Consider the following 6,913-nt stretch of genomic DNA (forward strand, 5'->3'; position numbering starts at 1 on the left):
TTGAGCTAGGATTGTTTTGTAAAGGGGAGGCAGTCTGCAGGGAACCGTTCCAGCGTTCCAGGGGCGAGGGTACAGGTTTGCACAGGGGCAGCGCTAACCCCATGGGAAGCAGAACTTGGCCGAGAAGGGAATGCTTGAATGGAGTTTGAGGGATGGGCGGGAGCTCGTGAGAGGAAGGGGGAGAAAACGGTCTACCTGGAGAACAGCGTGGTGAAGGCATGGAAAGAGCACCGATTTTGGAGGTGGAATCCTAGAGCCTGATGGAGCAAAGGATTTCATTGGGGTTGGATTTCATGAACCATGAGTATAGAGAGAGACATCTCGGACGGCCTCCTGTACAGCTGTAAGAGATTTGGATTTTAGCCTGAAAGCTGAATTGAATACATGTGTGTCTTACATTACAGAGTATTGTAGAAAAGCATTGGACAGCGGGCAGCCACACTAGGGAGCTCATTGCAGTAATTCCCAGGAGAATTGCTGAGGGTTTTAAAGAAAGTTGCAGTGGGAAGGGACTGGAGAGGAGAAGAGTTGTGAACTGGTACGGAAGTGGAATACACCATATCCTGTATTGTACAGTAAAAATATATTGATGAAAACTCTGTCTCTTGGATTTTTCAACCTATGACTATATTAAGGAAATGCCCAGCATTTTTAGTTTAGCTCCAGAAGTTGCTTTGTAGATTGTAATTGAATTTCAGTTTTTGATGGGGAAATTGTCACATGTATCAAAGGTATTGGAAACGGAATGATTAAACATATAAGATCTTATAATCTAGGAAATGCAAATTAAACCCATAAGTAGAACACTTTATATCCATCAGATTAGAAAGAATAAGGTTTGAAGAGAGGCAAGATGGCAGACACGAAGAGGGCGTTTTGCTGCTGGCGGGACTGTCTACTGCCCCAGTTTTGTACAGCTTCATATGCAGGGTGCCAGAGATGCCTGGCAGACCCAGGAGACGGCTCGGGTGTGGCTCCAGAAGAGATGGGTTTCTTGAAGATCTTGGAAGGGAGGAAATTGCAGAGTGTTAATCCCTCAGAAACCCCCAGGGAACTCATCACCCCCAGAATGGCCCTAGAAGGCAGCCACCAACCCAGGCCCCTGGCCTGTCCACAGGTCCTGAGGCTGTGGTGGATGGGGTGCTGCCCCAGGCTGGGAAGGAGCTCATTGAGGAATCCAAGAAGTCCCTGGAGGGGAAAGAATGAAGATGTCGACCCCATGCTCACTATCCCCATGACCCAGGACGGATGCATACCCAGTGAGGAAGGGACAGACATCGAGCCCTAGGCCGACATAGTACCCAAGGAGCCCCATTATGAGGCAGTCCCTGTGAAGGCCTATGGGCTGGCCATGTCGCAGGGCATGGGCTGGAAACCTGGCCAGGGCCTCGGCTTTACCTTGGATCAAGTGATCGATTCGCTGTGTCAACTCACTGAGGCCTAAAGGGTTAGGGCTGGGCACCAACCTGACTGCAGTCCAGGCCCTGGCCCCCACCGGTCCCTCTGCTTGCTGAGGCCAGGTGAGGAGCAACAGAAGGATCAAGAAGGCCAGCCTCAAGGACTGGTGCCTGGAGGAGCTGTGGTGCTTCTTTCTATTGGAAGGTGCAAGGCCTCAATCCTGACAGTGTTACCCACGGGGAGCCACATGGTGACTGTTAGTGAGTACTGCCTACAACTTGCTTCCCAGCAGGAATTTCACAAGAACTTGGATCTCAGCCAGGTGAGCAAAACTTCTCCAGGGCAACAGAATGGAACAGCCTTGTGGTGGACCGCCTTCCAGGATCAAGACCTCCCCACCTAGTGGGGAGCAGAAGAGAGGAAGAGGAAACACCTTCCAGCTGGGCAAGATGAGCCTACATCTAAGAGGGAGAAAGCAGCCTCTCGGAGTCAGCACTGGTTGCACAGGGACCTGTGTATGTGGTTTGTGGACAAACAGCACAAGGGCGGCCAGTATTACACCACCAACATGATGGTTGAAGATCTCAGATACTTGTGTATGTCAGACAGATGAAGGCCAGGTTCTGGAAGGCATCAGGGGAGACATGCTGGAGAGCCTCATCCTCAGGATCCAGGGCAATCGGGTGATGGTCATGCTGGGGCCACAGTCTTGAAGGGTGGGCCATCTGCTGGGCTGGGACGGAGAGCAGAGCCGGGCTGTGGTACACCTGCAGAGAGAGAATCGGCTGGTTGAGCTTCACTGTGGTGCTATCTGCCAGTACATGGGTCCCTGTGACTTAGACAAAGACTGACCCATGGACCCACGCCATTCCCCAGGCAGTTACCAGTTCTGTACAGTGAAAAGTCTGCCTTTGGAACGTGGGGAAGTCATTGTTCCGTCCTGCACTTGCAGTGCAGCCCTAGGACAGGGATGACACAAAATGGGTAGACCAGAAGGGAGGCTAGAAACAAACCTAGTATTTACTGGCAGTTAGTATAAAATAAAAACCATTTCAAAAAAAGAAAAGAAATGATAATATTTGAAACTACTAAGAGATGGTAGCCCTACCGGGTTTGGCTCAGTGAAAGAATTTTTTTAAACAAAGGTAAAGTCATCACTATACAGATATAAAAATGAGCAAGTGTTGAAGATTATATTTAACTCGTTAATGAGGAAACTTAGTGAGGTTACAACCAATTTAAAGGACATTCCAAAGTACAGGCACATTTGTAGGTCAGAAATAGTGAGATGGATATGCAAATGGAGGCAAAACTGGCTTATTTCTGCAGGGGGGGAAGTCAGTCTGTCTTCTACCTGATAGAATTAATTTGAATGTCTTTGGACAAGAATTATTTGCATTGTTATTTACAGATTACAGAATTGTAAAAAAAATCCTGAAGAATTTTTAGATATTAGGTACCGTAGAAGGATATGCTCTAATCTAGAATCTAATTTGCCACTGAATCAGAAATATTCCCTATAGGGGAAAAAATTAACATAAACAAAATACATTTTTTATTTGAGAGTTGAGATAATATCTAGTTGTATTTTAATCCTACTCTTTAAACAGGATATCAAAGGATTTGAGAACTGAACAGTCTCTTAATAATTTAGTTCTACCATCTCATTTCACAGATGGATACTTAAGGCCCAGAGCGGTCCTTGGATCTCCAATAAGTTAGTAGTTATGAGTCCTGTGTTAAAGAGAAATTGCACTGGACACTTGTTAAAAAACAGCAAGATGGGTTTTTACTGTATTTCAGCTATTTCCATGGGGAGAGAGACTGGTATAGAACTGAGTTTAACTCCAAATACAGCAGGGACAGCTGGGACTTAAGGGCAGGGTGAGAGGGGCTTAGTCGGGAAGAGGGCTCGGAGGAGTTTGACTCAAGTTTGGTCAAGGAGAAGGTTCTTGTCACATGTTCTTGTTTCTCTTGCATGTTGTCAGCTAGGTACTACTTTCATGATGATTTTATTGTAAACTTCCAGAGAGCAGAGAGTAGGATGAAAGACCTTCAGGGTTGGAAGCCTCTTTTCAGATACCATTGTCTAGCTTGGGTTTGATGGTTCACTGATTCTCACCCAGAGCCAGTAGCAAATCAGGTCTGACCGAGGTCACAGCTGATGGTGGTTTAAGGTGTGGGTTTGGTGACAGACCTGGGTTTGAACTTGACTCTGCTATATAGATGGTCATGTGACTGTGGCCTTATTTCTTATATTGTTGGTGATAATTTCTTTCAGGTGGGCACTCTGCCCCAAGCCTCCCAAATGGGTGGAACCCCACTTGATGGTGCACTTCTTGAAGTCAAGTAGAACCCTTCAACTGAATCACTGACCTAGGGTAGCCTGGGAACCTAAGAGGCTCACAGGAGCAAGTGGGAACAGCAGAGGATTCGTCCCTGGACGCTGGTGAAATTCTTTTGTAAAACTTGAGCATTGACCTTGACTTTGTGTGGATCAGCTTCTTTTTGATTGCCCACAAGTGCCTTAGGGTGGTGTAGAGCGCTGTGGGTATCCTGCTGAAGGAAGTGCGGAGGCCTGCTCTGTGCTTGGGCCCCAGGTGTGGGGTGTAGTGTCCTCATCTGTGGTTACAGTGCCTCCCAGACATTCACATAAACAACTCTTTTATGACAAGCAAGGTGATGCAGTGGAAAAAGCAGTCTTTGGAGTTAGATCTGTATCGCTTACCAGCAGTGCCACTTTCCAGTAAGTTTCTCTACCTCTGGGCCTCAGTTTCCTCCACAGTCTAAAGGTTGTAATGAGACTGGCCCGCAGTTGCTGTGAGGTTTGTGTGAAGTGCCTGGCACCTTGCCCGGCTCATTGCAGACAGCCACCAGTGTCCCACTCTCCTACCTTGTGCTTGGGGAGACTTGCTCCTCTTTCCTCGTGAGAGGATCAACTGTCTGTGTCATTTTCTCCCTGCAAGTATTTAGCAGACTAAACACATCCCCTAACAGTACACCTTCGAGATCTTTCCACTCTTTGCACATTGAGATCTGCCTTATGCTTTTTTTTTTTTTAAAGATCTGTATTTTTAATTTTTAAAAAATTTTACTGAAATTTTATTTTTTAATCCTCACCTGAGGATATTTTTTTCTATTGCTTTTTGAAGAGAGAGAGAGAGAAAAACAAACATCAATGTGAGAGAGACAGATCGATTGTTGCCTTGGTCGGAATCGAACCTGGGACCCTTCAGTCCACGGGTGATGCTCTAACCACTAAGCCAAAACAGTGAGGGCTGCCTTACACTTTTTAAAGGCTTCACAGTACCCCCTTATAAGGATGTACCATAATGATTTAACTAGACAGTCCTTGTAGATGACTATTTATGTTGCTTCCAGTATTTTGCTGTAGAGGTGGACTCCTTCACCTTAAAATCTTCCCCTTTTGAAAACAATACCTTGCACTCCTACTCGGACTCTCTCGCCTGCCTTAGATTGTTTCCAGGTTCTCATCACCACCTGACAACCTGTGTATTTTTTTTTTTTTTAACATGTCTTTATTGATTTCAGAGAGAGGAAGGGAGAGGGGGAGAGAGAGAGAAAGAAATATCAACGATGAGTCGTTGATCTGCGTCCTCCTGCACCCCCCTACTGGGGATCCAGCTGGTAACCCTGGCATGTGCCCTGAACGGGAATCGAACCGGGATCTCCTGGATCCTAGGTCGACACTCAACTGCTGAGCCTTGCCGGCCAGGTGACAACCTATGTATTTCAGTGGTCTGTCTCTTCCCACTAGAATGTCAGCTCCGTGAAGGGTTTTGTTCGTTTGGTTCCCTCTTTGGTGCCTGTGAACACTGGTGGGTGCTCAGGCCCTGTTTGTTGGGTGGATGGCTGGAGGGGCTACTGAAAACAGAAGTCATAAAGAGCTAGTTTAGCAGGGATCATTGCTTTTCCTTCATGAATTTTTCACTTTGCTAAAACAAATAATAGGCATGCTGCTGCAAGATTACTTGTGACTTTGTCAAGAATGTTACTGATCAGGAGGAACTTGCCATCTGAAGCCGGCTGCCTCTAGACATGTTCATTGCTGAGGGTAATGGAATGATTATAGTACTTTCACATCTCATCTTCACCCCAGGCCCATATGAGGCTCCCAAAATGGTATTAGTACATGTGTTTTTTAAGTGGCATTTTCCAATCAGTGTCATACTGTGAGGCTTTTAACTTGCCATTATATTCAAGGACCCACACTCTGTTTATAAGAAAATGATAGAGGAGAACCATTGCTAAATGTTAACTGTAAAAATATCACTGTATTTATTAGGCACTTTCCCTCACCCAGGAGTAATTTGCTAGAATATTAGTAGAAGAATGAAAGATAAACTTGAATTTCTAAAAATAACCTGGCTGTGCTTTTTCAGCAGCTGTTGTGTTGTTTGCTAATTTAGGCAGTTAGCTGCCAGTGTTCATTCTGTTGTTCATAGTCAGGCCCACTGTTTGAGTCTAGTCTTTTATTTATTTTTATTCCTAAGTATGAAGGGAAGAAGCCACACACCAGTGAGTGCCTCCAGAGGAATGAGCCTCTTCGGGATTAAGTCACATGAACCAGACTCAGGAGAGACTGGTGTGCAACCCAGGGAGCCTGTTTAATGATTGTTGATGAAAGATGATAAAACCAGCCAGGCTGAACCTGACATGTAGGCAGAGGACACATGCTCACTCCCCAGGGCAGATCAAAGGGACTGCTGGTTTTATTGCAACATAGCCATGTCCATTGGTTTATGTATCGTTTCTGGCGGCTTTTGAGGTACAGTAGGAGAGTGGAATAGATGTGATGAGGTGGCATGACCTGCAAGGCTGGACACAATGACTGTCCAGCCTTTTATAGAAAACGTTTGCTAACTCTTACCCTGGGGAAGGCTTCCCAGGGAGGCTTAATCGCAGCCAGCAACTAAGGGTGAGCTCAGAATGGAAGAGCTGCTGGGTGGGTCACCTCAGTAGTCACTGTCACACCTCCCTGTGAGGGCTACTGGGGAGCTCTGGGTATGGGTGCTTTTGCTTCTTGGCGCTCTCTTGCCTGACCTCACCATTGCTTCTTTTTTTGTTTGTACAATTGCACCTCTGTTGTTACCTCTGAGCCCCACAGTGAGCCCAGGTCAGCTCTAGCGGGCTTGGGAGAGCTTCACAGGTTTGCATGAACACATTCACAGACCAGGGGGTTCTGGTGGCAGTCCACTGCCCTCATCTCTGTTTTCTGATGTCTGTTACCCACCACACTAAAAAAATCCCGATCAAACCAGAACACTTGGCCATTTAAGGATAATCTTTAAAACAAGTCTGGGACACCCTGCTGTAGTGACTCATCCATCCATGGACCTGCAGTGAAGCTAAAGAAACATGAATCCGGCACCAACTCAATTTATAGGTTAGGAATCGAGTTCTGAGGAGGAGACCTCAGGGGGATAGGGCAGTGTCGGGATGCTGAGCTTCCGGGCTGATGTGGACTGGCGCCCACCAGGGTTAGTGAAGAAGC

The 6,913-nt window shown here is 46.5% G+C and overlaps 1 pseudogene; it reads left to right on the forward strand.

The window, feature by feature from the left end:
- Positions 1–205: 205 nt before the first annotated feature.
- LOC107531601 (G-patch domain and KOW motifs-containing protein pseudogene) lies at positions 206–2,420 on the forward strand (annotated as a pseudogene).
- Positions 2,421–6,913: the final 4,493 nt, after the last annotated feature.

The sequence above is a fragment of the Miniopterus natalensis genome, chromosome 1 (assembly GCF_054644295.1).
Source record: "Miniopterus natalensis isolate mMinNat1 chromosome 1, mMinNat1.hap1, whole genome shotgun sequence".
Lineage (NCBI taxonomy): Eukaryota > Metazoa > Chordata > Mammalia > Chiroptera > Miniopteridae > Miniopterus > Miniopterus natalensis.